Below are 16,392 nucleotides of genomic sequence, written 5' to 3'. Positions count from 1 at the left end.
CCCTCAATGTTTGTTAAGTAAATGAATAAATGGTGAAAGACTCAAGGCTTAGATCCTTTGGGAAGTCATAACCAGACAGGATTTTTCTGTTAAAGCTTAATCTACTGGAAGCTGAACAATTGTGGAGCCAGAGCCCCAAGGCCTGAGATCCCTTTCAGATGAAGTACCTCTCGGGAGGTGGCAGTGAAACCCACCTGGCCTCCACCTTCCCTACTTCCCGTCTGCTTCATGGGCCACAGTGGCATGGAGAGGAACAGCTTTCAATTTGAGGGGGTCCTACACATCCTCCCAGGCCCTCTGGCAGCCACCATCTTTCCAAATCTGGTTTGTGTAATGATGCCTGGAGGATGGTAAACAAAAAATAGTCTAATGCCATTGAAAATATTCTGGGAAGTACAGTATATGTGCTCCTGCTTGTGGCATGTGAATATGTCTTACTTCATTAAGATACTGCTTTTCCAAGTGTTCATAAACTCTTAAATTTATTTTATTTTACGAGACTCTTGTTACTGGGGCACCCTCTGCAGCTAGAGTCAGGCCACCTCACCCAGCACTGCTGGAAGCTTTGCGAGGCCAGCTGAGCCTCTAATGAGCTGAAGTGTGTGTGTGTGTGTGTGTGGTCTTAACTAAGCCCCTGCTGATAATGTGTATAAAGATGGGGTTGGATGTCTATTTCAGCAGCCCTGTCCCCCATTTCCCCTCCTCTTTTCTTCTTGGTGTATGCCTTGAAAACCCTACTACAGTTGGCCCTCTGAATGGGCTGGTTCTACATCTGTGGATTCAACTAACCATGGACCAAAAATATTTTTTTAAAAACATCTAGAAATTTCCCCAAAACAAACTTTGAATTTGTGATGCCAGCAACTATTTATATAGCATTTACATTGTATTTAAAACTATTTACACAGCATTTACATTGTATTAGGTATTAAAAGTAATCTAGAGCTGATTTAAAGTATGTGGGAGGATATGTGTAGGTTATATGCAAATTCTACACCATTTTATATAAGGGACTTGAGCATCCATGGATTTTGGTATCCTGGGGGTTCCTGGACCAATCCCCAGTGGATACTGAGGGACGACTGTACCTCCCTCTACTCTAAACTTTTCTCAATAGCCAGCCCAAAGCAATCAAGGCTCTTGACACTTTCAGCCTAAAGTCAACTTATCCTCATAAGCAGAAACTATGGGATTCAAAAGGAAGCCACTGCTTGTGGGATATTTGATAGGACAAAAATCAGCAAGGAGAACTGCCTAGAAGCTCCATGCAAGTTCTCATGGGAACCAAGAATCCAAATATGGGAATCTGAGAGGACCACCAGGGCCTCCCTCAGCCATTTAAATGAGACACATGATGCAGATTCAAGTGAAAGACAAATTGAACCGGAAGCAGCATCGGAGTTTGGCAGAGTGGCTTTTGGACAATGAGCTGTAAGGAGGGGCTGTTTGTGTCCCTGCAGATGTCCCACAGGCTCCTGTAAGGAAAGAGCTGTTCTCATGTATTTTGGAGTTGGGCTAGGAGGGTTTATTGCTAAGTGACCTACCCTAAGCTGTGCAACTTGGCCCACTTGACACTGTACTGTCTCTGTTACCCCAAAGAGGAAGGGAAATGACCCCAGTTCTTGTCTTACCCAAGAGATAAGAATTCAGACAGGAGGCAAAGCATTGTGTATCAAAAGATTTTAAAGGTTTTATTTAGCAAAGGGAAAGTACACCTCCCAGAACGGGAGGCGGGCTGATCCAAGGGCAGATAGCAGTGGTCTTTGTTTGTCCCTTCTTCTTATACCCTCACTTAGAGGTGGCCTCTTGATTAATTGATGGCTCGTGCCCCTGGAGTGCTTAGTCATGTTTGTCCCCTTTTGCGCATGTCCTTACCCGTGATGCACACAGGAAAACCCATGAGGGTGCCTAAACCGCAATGCTACTTATATTACAATGAGCAGTGGGTCATGTCCAGTTAGGTCCTTGTCACCACCGTGTAGTTGCGCCTGTCGGGTTCTAACTGGTTTCTTGCTGGCATTCATTTAGAGGAGGTAAACCGCCTTTGTGCTGGAGGTGGGCATCCTGCCAATCTTGCGGACCATCCTCCCTCTCCTCCACCTTATCTGCCCAGTGCCACCACATGCATCTCTGCTATTATTTCCTTAATATTTTGGAATCAACTTGCTTTTTTTATATTTAAACAAATTTTCATTAAAAGGAAACTTTCTATCACTATCATAAATTGAAATCTAGTATCAAGTACCCTAAAGGAAACTGTAATAACTAGCCTGTGTTAATTACAAATGTTCATCTGGGCATGACAGTCATCTCACATCTCACTGGTGGTTCACCTCTCACACTTGGGCAGCACTCCATTGTTCTAAGCCATTTCTCCATCTTCAGGATTGGAACAGACCTTGAAGGCCATCTGATGACTCTCCCTCATTGCCTCCTGAGAGAGTCTACATAATCTTTTGACTGATAGCCTCCTACTTCTCTTACAAGGAGAGGGAAAAGCTTTTGCTTATGACCAGATACTACCATCACCCATTCTTTTTTGCCCTTTGATGTTGACATAAGTATAGAGTCTTTGAAGAACTTTTCCTGTTAGTGGAAACCTGACCTCATGCCACCTGGGTATCCCCACCTTTGCACTCTCCCTCTTGCTCTCTTCTCTTCTACCTTGGCCCTTGTAGGGAGGAGGACAAAGCAGTTCATAGGTGGTGCTGGTGTGTTGGAGAGAACAAATAAAACTGAAGTTTGATTTATGTGCTGCACGCTGAGGGAAACAAAAACTGAACATCCTGAGCTGGATCCGGTAAGAAATCCTTAGTCTTGGGAGGGAAGGGGAGAATTCTGATTGCAGATGTGTGCATCTCCTGATCCAGCTGCCTTTCAAATCATTTCTGAATCTTTTGAGAAAGAGGAGGTGGAAGAGAAGGGAGGGGGTCTCTAAATTAAAAAAAAAGGTCTTAGTAGGACATCAGCACATAAGCCTGCTTGGTTGTTCCTCTAAGAAAGGGCATCACAAAGGGAAGAGGCATTCTCCTCCATCTATCACAAGACATGGCACGGAGGCTTTGACATCTCAAGGGCCTCAGTGCCTCCACGGTAGCTGCAGATAGCAGTGGCCAGCAGACACAGAGTTAACTTAGCATGGGTACCAAGGAATAAACATGAGGACACCCCCGGCAGAAAGCAGCTACTCCCCATGCACTCGAATATCATTTGGGGATCTTTTGTTAGAGGCTAAGTTCTGCGTGAGAGATAAAGGCAAGAGCTGATAAAATTTGGGAGACAACTAGTAGTGTGGCCTTCTGTACACCTGCAGGCTGGCAAGGCCTGGGCGAGCTCAGGTAACAAACAACTCAGAGGAAACCGTTGTGCCAAGGTGGACCAAGCCAGTTCCAGCCATCACAGAACCTGGAGTACATGCCTTTCTAATGAAGGTCTCTTTCAAAACGCTCAGAGAGGCCTTTCAAATATAATACATGAAGCAAAGCCTACAACAAAGACAAGCGGTGTCCTGCCCCATCATTACTGTGAATCAGCCACTTGATCACTGACCATCGCTTGAACATACACGCACTGCGGCAGCAAATGGGTCTGAGTAATTGGAGGCCAACTGTTTGTTCGCTGGAGAGACAGAGCTATTAGGATGATGTCTGGGTGAATTATTGAAGGGGAGGGATGCACTCAGAGCACAAAATGGGTCCTTGAAATAGTTTCTTGGATGATGGCTCAGAAAGAAAAATGAGACTCCAGTCTCATTTGCTAATGTCTGTGGCATCTAGATGGGAGTGGGCTCTGTCAGGGAGCTCCGTGTTGACACAGGTGCTGGGGAGAGGCTGGAGAGGAGAAAACAGGCTGGAAACACGCCGTGGTGGGGACCAGCCCTGGGGTGGGGAGTGGCTGCAGGGTAAGCAGCTGCATTTGGGTGGTGGAGGTGGGAGGAGGAGGCCCAGAGGATTGCTGGGTTCTGTGCATCCTGCACCGACAGCCCTCACCAGCCCAGCTCTGCCCTGCGGGCCCTGGAGAAGGCAGAGCTGGGCAGCGATGTCAGCTAGAGAGGGAGGAAGCTCAGAACCATTCCCTTGAGGCTGGCTTCTCAGTGGCTCGCTTCATTTGTGAGGGGTGCACCGAGGTCATAGACTGGTGTAATGACAAGTTCTCTTTGTTTGTAATATTTCAAATTCTTGGTCCCCAGATATTGATCAGCCAAAAAAATCAGGTGGCAAGGACCTGCTTACTTCCCATCTGTGTAGGAAAGGAGCCTTCCACTGACCTCCACCATCACAGGAGCTGCCAGAAGCCTCTGCTCTCTTCCTGCAGCTCTTACAAAGCACACGAGGAAACCACTTTCTTGTCTCATTTCCATAGGAGAAGGAAGGAGAAATAAGAATGAAAGTCCCTATTTGTTGAAGACTTTCCATGTGCCAGGCATTCACAATGATCACGAGAGGTAGGTATGAATACTGGCCCCATTTTACAGATGAGGACCCTGAGACTCATTTCCTCCTGCTTATTTCCTTCTCAACACTGATCACCCTCTCTAATCATCTTGTTTATTTGGGTCTTTGCCTGCCCACATAGAGTGTGGACTCTAGGAGAGAGGCTTTTTGCCTTTTTTGTTCACTGTGTGATGTCCAGTGCCTAAAAGTGTGTGTGGCACATCACAGCTTCTCAATAGGTGGTATCTTCCGTCAGGTCTGGGATTTGATTTTACCCTACTTACTCACCATTTCGCCTGTTACTGTTTTGTGAGTGCTGGAAGGAAACACGAGACTCCTGGGTCAAAGACAACAGACTGTATGACTCACAGGACAGCGAGTAGCATGAACATCCAACTGTTTGCATCAGTTCCCGGTATTCCCAAGTCCCTTGGGGAAACACAGAGGGACCCAGATGCATGCTTTATCCACAGCCTGTTTACATCACAGCTGAGGGACACTGAGTCTGGGGAACTCAGCATTTTGTAGCCAGCAGTAAGCATGCGTACTCTTTGTCCCAGAGGGTGACATTAACTCATCCCTCAAGATTGCTCACTGCAAACATAACCCTGAGAAATGTGCCAGATAAAGAGCAGTCAGGGCCTTGCATTCTTAGCATGGCCAGCAACAAACACAAGGAACACAAGAGACCCATGGAGGAGCATCTCCCAACACCCTCCCCTCTCTGCACTTCTAAACTGCACGTGGGCACTTGGCAGGCTACCTCATATTCATCTCTTTTTAATGCATAGGCCTTGTCTCCATATCTGATCCAGACTGTAAACTTACTGGGGACAATTCCCCTGTGTAATTTGCGGTCCTCATGAGTGTCCCAGTGTGTTGCATACACAGTAGCTCCTTAGTAAGCACTAAAGACAAAGACAAGGACAGAAGCAGCAGGCTTCAGAGTCCCAGATCTGGCTTTGAATGTCAGCTCTGATTCTAACTCATGCTGTGACTTTGGGCAATTTGCTCCAACCCTCTGAACTTGTTTTCTGGTCTGTCAAATGAGCACAAGGTATTTATTTCAGAGGCTTCTCATAATTTGAATAAATTAACCCAAATGTAGCAAAGAGAAGAGTGCCTGGCATGTAATAAATATTTAACACATGTTAGTTATTTCTTGCTGCAGTTATTATTACTGATTCCCTGGGTGCCAGGCACTTTAATATTCAGTTTTTAAAATATAACCCTTGTCATACTCGAGTATAATAGATACTACTATCCCTTTTTTTCATACACAAGGAAACAGGCTTAGAAAGATTAAGTAACTATTACACAATGTGGCTGAGTGGAGTTTTGAGTCCTCTGTGATATTTCTGCTAGGTGAATCGAGTGGTTTCATCCTTTCTGACGGAGTGGAATGGTGAGCTTCCCCACTGAAGCCATTTTTTTAAAGGAAATGCTTGGAGACCCTGACAGCCACCAAGCCCCCTAGTATCTGACCTCAACTTTCCCCAGAAACCTGGCGTAGGGGGAGTAGTGGGGAGGGAGAGAAGCCGGAGAGGTGGAGGCTGGCTTTCTGAGAAGCTGAGGGTGACAACAGCATGTTAAAGGAGGGCCAAAGCCGAATTAAATCCAAATGCAGGTGATTTCACTGAGGCTGGGAAAATAAGGGTTTTCTGGCAGGAGAATGGAAACCCATCCACCAGAGGCAGTGGGGCCTGGGCTCCCAGCAGCTGGGAAGGCTCTTGCATGCACTACAGCAGGCAGGTCTCCGGGGGCCCATGTTTGCTTTCCTTTCTCCTGGGACTTGTGCAGAGAAGGCTGTAGAGCGAGAAACCATCAGAGACCAAATAAAACCATTCAAGGCCAGACAGATGCTGATGCTCTTTTCTTGAAGATGTTCAGGGTGACTTCATCTGCAACAGAGCCGCTTGTCACCCCTCCCTCACTGGGGGGCCTCCTGCTGGGGAGAGCTCATCCCCTTCTCTTGGAATGTGAGCCAGCTGGGATAGAAGCTTCACTCAAAGACACGTGTGCATTTTGTCCCGGATCTGAGCTCACTGTGAAGGGTCTTTGAACTCATCAAGCAACTCCAGGAAGTGGAAGAGGATCAAAGAGCACAAGAGAATCATGGTTTCAGCCTCTTTGAAAGTCTAGGTTGGATGTGCTGTGAAGAGGGAGGAGACAGCCTCCTTGCTCAAGGACACTGTGCAAAGAGAAGAGCTGAGAGGCCTCAAAAACGACCACTTGCACCAGAATTTCCTGGGCTGGGGAAGAGGGGGGCTTATGCAGATTAAGGGGCCCCCTCTCAGATGCTCCACATCAGGATCTCTGGGGCTGGTTCCCAACAGTTAGCATTTCAAACAAGCTCCCCAGGTGAGTCTGATGGACAAAAAAGTTTGAGGATACCTGGGCAGAGGCATGGATTCTAGAGAGTTTGAATCCTACCTCTCCTATGTACCAACTGTGTGATCTTGGGCAACTTATTTGACTCTCTGAGCCTTAGTTTCTTCCTGATAGAGTGGAATAAGGGTAGTACCTCCTTTATAGCACTATTGGGGGGATTAACTGAGGTAATACATGTCTCATTTAAAATGGTAGTTGTTATTAAACTTCTTGTCCCCCTCCCATGCATTTTTTCTGCTTTTGCTTTTCAGTTGGAAATGCAAACTTATTTCTCTCTATTTGATGCATCCACTTTGCCTCTCACCAGCAGGTGTTTGACCCCTCTAAGCACTTGTTAAAAAGTGTTAAAAACCTGGGCAAAGCAGAGGCTCCGTTTAGTGGCCACAGATGTCTACCACACAGCACGCCTCTCTGAGAAATGCCTACCTGCCACTTTCAGATTGCTTTCTCACCCCTCCCCATCTCCTCCCTCCTCAGTTACACATCCAGTGTTCTGTCTCCCTTAGGCCCTCCACTCTGCCAGGGCTGTGGAGCGTGTTTGTCTCATAGGTGCGTAATAATGCAGCCTGTGTGATCGATCTCTTGTGAGTTTGGTGAATAGGAGTTGATTCCTCAAAAATATTCCCCCTTGAGTGGGCTGACAAAATACAGTTTGTTAATTTCTGAAACTGCAGGTCGTCTCCCAGACCCAAGTTGACCCCTTGGAGGCCCAGGTCCTCCCAGGCACAGCCTCTGTCTTACCTCTGAAGCACAGCACCCTTAATCATGCTCCTCAGCTCTACTTCCATGGATGCTACTGGCTGCCCCTTTTGTTTCCCCCCCCCCTTTTTTTTTTTAACTTTTTTTTATTGAGTTCCAGTCATTTTACAATGTTGTGTCAAATTCCAGTGTAGAGCACAATTTTTCAGTTATACATGAACATACATATATTCATTGTCATATTTTTTTTGCTGTGAGCTACCACAAGATCTTGCATATATTTCCCTGTGCTATACTGTATAATCTTGTTTATCTATTCTGCATGTGCCTGTCAGTATCTACAAATTTTGAACTCCCTGTCTGTCCCTCCCCACCCCCCCACCCCTTTGGCAATCACAAGTTTGTATTCTATGTCTATGAGTCTGTTTCTGTTTTGTATATATGCTCTTTTTTTTTTTTTTTTTTTTTAGATTCCACATATGAGCCATCTCATATGGTACTTTTCTTTCTCTTTGTGGCTTACTTCACTTAGAATGACATTCTCCAGGGACATCCATGTTGCTGCAAATGGCGTTATGTTATTTTTTATGGCTGAATAGTATTCTATTGTATAAATATACCACATCTTCTTTATCCAGTCATCTGTTGATGGACATTTAGGTTGTTTCCATGTCTTGGGTTTTTTTTCCCTTTGATGATCATTTGAACCTGATTTCATCCAGATTCTTCCTTTATTGGGCTAAGAGGGGTGCCAGTGGTTTCCTCTGTTGTCCCCAGAGATGGGTGTTACTCATAAGAGCGATTTGACTTCTGGAAGCAAGAGTTAATGCTGGCTATGCATTTAGGATCACCTGGTTGGTTTTAAAACAGATTCCTGGGCCCTACTCACAGAAATTCTAATTTAACTGGTATCAGCAGCTTTTAAAAGGTGATTCTAAATTACACGCAGGGCTGGAGACCACTGCTTTAAACTGTGTGAATTTGCTCATCCCACAACTGTAGGCAGACCTCGTTTTATTGTGCTTTGCTTTATCGCTCTTGGCAGAGCCTGCGTTTTTTACAAATTGACGGTTTGTGGCCACCCTGCATCAAGTAAGCCTTTCAGTGCCGTTTTTTTCCAACAACATTTGCGCACTTCAAGTCCCTGTGTCACATTTGGGTAAGTCTCACAATATTTCAAACTTTCCCATTATGATTATATTCGTTATGTTGATCTTTGATCAGTGATCTTTGTTACTGCTGCAAAAATGTTGCAACTTGCTGAGGGGTCAGATGATGGTTAGCATTTTTTAGCAATAAAGTATTTTTAAATTAAGGGATGTACATCGTTTTTTAGATGTAATGCTATTGTACACTTAATAGACTACAGCATAGTGTACTTTCTATTATTTTTATTTTTTGTGGGGGGTTAACTAGGTTTATTTATTTATTTGTTTCTTTTTTGGAGGAGGTACTGGGGATTGAACCCAGGACCTCATGCATGCTAAGCATGCACTCTACCACTTGAGCTATACTCTCCCTCCTATAATATACTTTTATATGAAGTGGGAAACCAAAAAATTCATGTGACTTACTTTGTCACAACATTACTTTATTACAGCGGTCTGGAACTGAACCCACAATTTCTCCTAGGTATGCCTGTACTGAGTGCTTACTATATACCAGGCACTGTTATAGGCCCAGGGAATAAAGCCATGAACAAAAGTGACAAAAATCACTACCCTCGTGGAGTTTATGTTTTAATGAGGAAGACAGATAATAAATAATTATATATATTAACATATATAATGTTAAATGACGATAAGTACAATGGAGAGAGTTAGAGGAAGTTAAGAGGAAGAGCCAGGAGTGATGTGTGAGGCACTTTGAGTTAGGGTGGTTGTTTTCATCTGTTCCAGCTGCCATAACAGAAATACCATAGACGGGGTGGCTTAAACAATGAACACTTATTTCTCACAGTTCTGGAGGCTGCAAAGTCCAAGATCAAGGTGCCAGCAGATTTGGTGTCTGGTGAAAGCCTGCTTCCTGGTTCGCAGATGGCTGTCTCTTCTCCCTGTGACCTCACATGGCAGAAAGGTGAGAGAGCTCTCCGGGGTCTCTTATAAGGGCACTAATCCCATTTGTGAGGGCTCCGCCCTGGGTACCTAATCACCTCCCAGAGGCCCCACCTCAATATCATCGTATTGGGAGTTAGGATTTCAAGATATGAATTTTGGGAGGACATAAACATTTAGTCCATGATCATGGTCGAGGAAAACTTCTTGGAGAAAGGAACAATTAAGGAAGACCTGAAAGAGGGTCCTGGGGTGAACCATGCAGATCTCTGGAGGAAGAGTCTTCTTGGCAGAGGGAATAGCCAGTGCAGAGCTCAAGTTGGGAATGTGCTTGGTGTTCTAGGAAAATCGAGGAGCCTGGAGTGGCTGGAGGGAAGTGACGGGGAGAGTGGTGGGAGGGAGCTCATGGTGGCAGGGGTAGTGGGTGGGCAAGTTGCTCAGGCCCTTGTAGGCCCTTGTGGGACTAGACTTTTACTGAGTGAAGTGAAAAGACAGTGGATGGTTTTGAGCAGAGGAGTGGCCTGGTCTGACCTATGCAGGTCACTCTGGCTGCTGCAGGGAGGCTAGACTATAGAGGGGCAAGGATGGAAAGAGGGAGGCTATGTGGGGGTTGGGGAAGAATTCGGATTTGTCTGCGTGTTCTTGTCCCCTCTTCTTGTCTGCCCTTGTGGGGTGAGGGTTCGTGGGGTGAGTTCATGACCCTGGATTTTGTGCCACAAGGTTAACAGGAGAAATAAATCAAATATGAAAGTGTGCCTCGCATTTGCAGATGTGGCTTCTCTGGATTAAGAGCCAAACAAACATATCAGGGCAATCTCTCTTCCTCTTTTGTCTCTTATTCCATCTCAGATCCCTCTCCCGACCTATTCCTTGAGGATTTCTAGACACATTATTTTTTCCCTACAGTGACCTATCAGTCACTTATCCTGCAGTCTCTTATCCTGCTTTACCTCCCGCTTTTGACGAGAAAGAGATAAAGACTTCTGCATTGATGTGAGTGGAGATCTTATTATAGTGGCCACCTGTGAAACAGCAATGGGCAGTAGAGATGCTTAATGTGTAAAATGTTCGTTGCCCTGGAAAAAATCAATACCGTAAATGTGGACTTAATGGGACCCCTTGGGGAAGGGGAGTCTGGGCAATGTAACATTCTAGTTAATTGAAAGGTAACCCATTCCTCACCCTGGCTTTCTCTCTCTCTCTCTCTCTCTCTCTCTCTCTCTCTCTCTCTCTCTCTTTGTATTAGCTCTTATTTCTGAGTCTAAAAATAATGGGTTTTCCTGTGCACTTGTAATTTGTCAGGCACTGTGCTAGGTGTTTTACAGACATTGTCTTATTTAATCCCCATAGCAACTGGTGATATAGATGTTATCATTATCCCCATTTTAAAGTTGAGAAAACAGGCTCAAAGAAATTAAATAACTCGCCCAAGGTGGCTCAGCTGGTACATGGCTGAGCCCATCTGTCTGATACTGAGGACCAGTCTCAGTGATCAGTGTTGGTCCCTCACGGACCCCGCTGTGAGTGATCCCTGGGCTTCAGGCAAATGCTCAGCATTGCGGTGCTGGCCATCTGGGAGGCTGCTCAGGGTCTGCAAGGCAGGCGGAGAGGGTGCTCAGGAGCCTGTGCTATGTGGCCGAAGGCCTGGGAACAGGTCCATTTTTGATTAAAAAAAATTTTTTAATTGAAGTACACTAATTACAATGTGTCAATTTCTGGTGTACAGGACAATGTCCGGGTCCATTTTCGATTTTTTTTAAAAAGCCCCAACATCAGCTTGTTTTCTTGTTATTATGCTCTTCTAGTGGACTGTGGAAAGAATAATGTTTAGTTCATTGATAACGGTGTTACAATGTTACTATAAATGGAAAGCTCCTTAACTTGGTATATTGAATTTTTATTTTTGGCTGGGGGTGGGGTGGGCAGTGGTACAAGGAATTCAACCTGAATTACCTATAAATATGAAATCCAGGCTGTTTTCAATAAATACAATTTAATTCCTTTCAGTGACATTTAGTGACATGAGCTAATGTTAACAAAGTGGCCAAGTGAGAACCTGTTTTAATAAAAAGGTAAGAAAAATCATTAATTGTTCTATGCAAATAGATGCTTTCATAGTTTAAAAATGTCTGCAAATGTTTCCTTTTTCAAAAAGAATAAAAACTCTCCTTGCCATCTAGTTTATCCTGTGTCTTTGCTTAACAAAGCCAATGTTCACAGATCAAAGCCCTGATCTCAGCTCTGGTCTGAATTCCTGCAAAATTTGAATGAGAAATTCTGTGCTAAATAGCTTTTATCTGCCCCTTCTGACCCCCCTCTTCATCCTTCTCCACCCTGCACTCTACCTTGGGAGGGGAGGCTGACCTATAGGGATGACAACAAAGCCTGCCCATCATTACCATCTTTTAGGTGGTAAAGAGATCCCCAACTCCTGTTACCAGTCCTGGGAACCCTGCCTGCACCTTTGTAAACTGTCCATTTGTTAACCCTTCCTCTCCAGAATACCCATTTTGAGTATGCCATCTGCTTTCTGCTGGGACCCTGACTGATACAGGCTTTGAGTCATGTCTGTATCTTTTTTCCACCTACAGGTCTGAGACATCAATTTCAGGGTGATACGACTACACTCCTAATTTGAATGTACAAAGCTCCTTAGAAGTCCAATGATTGGGTAGTGTCAGGGAACACAGGGACAAAGGAACAATCACAGACCTGGCCATCAGAGTCCTCTGATATGGATTTCAGGAATCTGGGCTTGGATGGATCATGACTGGGCAAAAGACAGGACCAGATTGAGGGGTAAAAGTGACCTGTCTGATCTCTTTGCTTCCTTATCAAAATCCTTCTGGCTAGACCTTGGGTCTCAGGCATGGGGTTAAGGCAGGAGACTCCTGTGGACTGGATTCAGTGCCACTTGGTCCAAGGACCAGGGTAGGAATACCTGCTTCAAGTAAGGGACTTAGGAAAGGAGTCTGAGTCCAGAATCAGGCAGTGTGACCCAGGAGAAAACCGGACTGTAAACTCTTTGAGGAAAGACATTGTGTGACTACCTTGCTCAGAGCTGTACTCTCATTGGCACCCAGCCAATGGACTGGCAAATAGCAGGCATTCTATAAATATTTGAGTGAATGACTGAATACAAGACAATGAGAGAACATGCTGACTTAATGCACAAAGAAGTTAGGGAGCTACCTTAGGGAGAATCCTAACCCAAGTAGAAAGGTCAATGTTTCAGAATGAGATTGATAATTTACTGTCCTTGGCCCCGTGTACTGCACATAATCCTTTGGGAAAATTAGACTACTAGAACCAAGGATCAGAACCCATGGTCAGTTTGCCCCCTGCTAGTTTTAAATAGAGAAAATTTTGAGCAAATGGGGATCTGATTTGATGAAGATTTTGGGGGGACTTAAGTAGTTATTTGAAAATGCAGGGAGATATTTTTCTACTGAAAACAAAATGTGCCTGGTGGTCTCTTTTACTAGAAACATGGGGAATGCCACTTTCAGGCATCCTTGTCTAACACAGGTCACATAGAAGATCTAGTGGCAAATCAGTCCATTGGGGTTCTGTTGACACTTCCGCTGGCAGTCTAATCATTTTACTTCAGAGTACAATGTGCGAGTGAAATGTTTTAGTGTGTTCAAAGGGGGTCAGTATGTGTTTAGAAGATCTTTGCTTTATCATTTCTCCCTAAACAGGCCTCCTGAGGACTTCTACCTGGCAATGATTGGTGGGGAGTAGGGCAGTTTTAGTCATCCTCTGCACTTTCAATTAAGAAGATAAGTTGTAGCACTGGAAGGCTGGATGTTTGGGATGTATTAGATCATTCATCTGGGGAGCCTTTTCAGATTCACAGTTACCTCCCCATCCCAGTTGGTCAGAATCAGCTGGGAGTCATAATTTAAACTTTGTATCAGTTTGAACCAGGCTTCCACCTTCCAAAGATCTGAAATGGGAGGTTAGCCTGAATTCCAAGAAGCATGAACAATGATTTGGGAGAGATTGGGTCAGTGAGGTTTTAGGCTCAACCAATGGTAATGCATTATGGCAAGTCAGAGTGAATGTCTTCCTTCCCATTCAACTCCTGAGCGTGTAACATTTCAGGTCAGCCTAGGCACCTAAGCTGGTGGGAGAGAGCATCTTCATGGCCCTGCTGAGCAAAAAAAAAAAAAAAAAAAAAAAAAAAAAATGAGGTCATACCTTTCTTTTACACAATTTTACTGTAATCCTCACCAGCATTAGCGAAAATTGCTTTTTGGTGGCTGGAGGGAAGCAAAGAGCACTTGACTGTCTTAACATCCTCATCCCTGACAGCCTCTGTTAAAATGGAAAATTGTTGTGGTAGGAAGATCACCTTCAGGGACTCTGACAGGGGGCAGCAGGTTCAAATCAACCTTGATTAATCCATCTTCTTTGAAAATTGGTTGTGTAAAATGGTCAAGGTCAGAAGGAGACACTTCAGTCCCCAGATCCTGTCCACAGAGTGATTGTTCTGTCTCGCTCATGTCAGAACACTAAATGTGCCATGATTATGGTGAGGGGGAGGGATTCAGAACAGGGAAAGGAAGGTATGGAAGGGAAGGAGGGAAGGAGAAGAGGTTAGAGAGTAGGGATGAAAGTAAAAGAGGGAGGTGATGGAAAAAGTGAGGAGTGAGAAAAGAAAGGGGATGTGGAGGAAGGGTTATAATTCGGCCCCAGCAGGTCCTGATGGAGCCGCAGGACATGCTGGGAGGAAGAAAACCTAGATCAGGAGGAAGGAAAAGTGGCATGGGGGAGGAGGACTGATAGCCCAAATACCGAGTCCAAACACGAAGGGAGCAGTTTTAATCGCATGGTGGCTGTGGGGCTCTGTACTTAGGGAAAGTATGACAGGCACGGAGGTCTGGGGGTACACGGCAGGGAGGGTGACAATGCCCATTTCTATACCCGACTGCCTAGAAGTTCCCTCAGAACGGGGCTCAGTGTAGCCCAGAGTTCTGCATCGTGTGGGTCAGGGTCCAGTGGGGACAGAGCTGCCGGTGCCCACAGGGCCTGCATAGACACTGAGAGGCCAGTGGCACAGCCATCAGTGCTATTTAGGAGGATGTCCTGCCAAAGGGGTGCAGAGAGGTCATGCTCTGGCTCTGGGCAGGCTGAGTGATTCCCAACATCCTGGTGGCTGTATGCGCCGGGCCTGCTTCCCCCTAGTCTGCCACGACAGGGAAGCCCAGCCTGCAGACTTCACCTCTGGCACTTGGAGGAGAGTGCACTTGGAGGAGAGTGAGTCTAAAAAACAAGGGTGGGTGGGGCAGAGAAGAAAGGCTGGAAGGAGAGAGAGAAAAACAAAAACAAGTTGGAAGAGAAAGTTGTAGAACCGTAGATTTAGGAAATTGGAGAAAAGGAAGGATCCTTATGGCAAGAGAAGGAAAGAGCAGGGTCCTTTTGTCCTCATCTCTCCAACTTTGAACCGATTATCAATTTCTGAACAAGTCTTATTCTCTATTGATGATTTTTGAGCAGAATGGGTTTTATGGATTCTCTGTTGATTTGACCCTGAGTAATTTCTTTTGCCTCAGTGGTGGTAGACAGCATACTCTAGTTGCAGTGTTTCTAAAAACCCTAACTGTTGCTCAGATACCATCCAATGTGCTGTGGCTAGAACTTTTCTGGATCGTGGCTATAGTAGTGATGGAACTGGAGTGCTGAAGACATCAAGTGAGTGGTTTCTGAAGCCTCATCCTTTCACATACATGCATCCATTTCAACATGAGTGTAGGCTGTGGGCTGCCCAGCCAACCTGGCGCTGCCTGTGGATGCAGGTCCCCAGCTGTTCCACTAATCAGGATCCTTTTAAAAGATCTGGCTACTCAGTTACCCTGTTCTCCAAGGTGGTGAGATATGGCTGGCCTCCCTTGCCAGATGTGCTAGCTGTTTCTCGCAGTGCCCCAGGGAGCCAGCTTTCAGTGGCTCTATTTGCTGTTTCAGAAAGGATTGCATATGTCTGTTTTCTGTGCTTTACGTGTTGCTTCTGGCCAACTGCTTGCAGCCGGCTGAGAAAGCCAAACACCGCAAATATTTGTCTGAGGTGGTTGTTATTTAGAATCTCTGATGTCAAGGGAAGCAAAATTAATGCTAAAAGCAGGAAGAGTCTCTTGCTGGCCTTGGGAATGCATGTGGCTGTACTTGATTCATCCCACATGTTTGGGAACCATCCTGAATTTACTGGAACACTTAACATTTTAAGTTCTTTCTTAGCAGAAGGAGGAGGTTACTGCCCTTTCCATTGGTAGTCAGCTAGCATGTCTCTGGGCTATGTGGTATGTTGGAAGGGGCACTGGGTTGAGGGTCAGAGCACTGGTTCAATCAGGTATCCACTTGGTGGACTTGGACACCTGGGTCTCAATGTTCTTGTCTGTAAAATGGTGATGTTGGGCTAGTGCAGTGTTTCTCAAATTTTCATATGCATTGGAATCACCCAGAGAGCTTGTTAAATCACGGATTGTAGGGTCCATCCCTCAAAGTTTCTGATTCAGAAGGCGGAGCCTGAGAATTTGCACTTCCATAAATACCCAGGTGATGCTGATGTGGCTAGTCTGGGGACAACACTTTGAAAACCACTGGATTGGATGATCAAACTAAGATGATCTCTTTTCTGAAATGCTGGGATTGTGTGACTGGGAAGAACATGGAGCCTGCTGGGGAATCGCCAGGGGAAATGGAGGGCCAGCTCTGAGGCAGTCTTTTAGCCGGAGTTAGAAGTAGCATCCAGTGTGTAACCCAAGGGGCACAGAAAATTAGTTCCTTTCCCAGCCTACCAGGCACCTGAGATCTTT

The 16,392-nt window shown here is 45.4% G+C and overlaps 1 long non-coding RNA gene across 1 annotated transcript; it reads left to right on the top strand.

Moving 5' to 3' along the window:
- Window positions 1-3,350: 3,350 nt before the first annotated feature.
- LOC116662141 lies at window positions 3,351-9,590 on the top strand. Its single transcript, XR_004318124.1, has 4 exons — window positions 3,351-3,651; window positions 4,190-4,444; window positions 8,569-8,682; window positions 9,483-9,590. It is a non-coding gene; the product is annotated as an uncharacterized LOC116662141 (long non-coding RNA).
- Window positions 9,591-16,392: the final 6,802 nt, after the last annotated feature.

The sequence above is a fragment of the Camelus ferus genome, chromosome X (genome assembly GCF_009834535.1).
Source record: "Camelus ferus isolate YT-003-E chromosome X, BCGSAC_Cfer_1.0, whole genome shotgun sequence".
NCBI classification, from domain to species: Eukaryota; Metazoa; Chordata; class Mammalia; order Artiodactyla; family Camelidae; genus Camelus; species Camelus ferus.
Note: the sequence above shows the minus strand (reverse complement) of the source record. Positions and strands in the feature narration are given on the sequence as shown.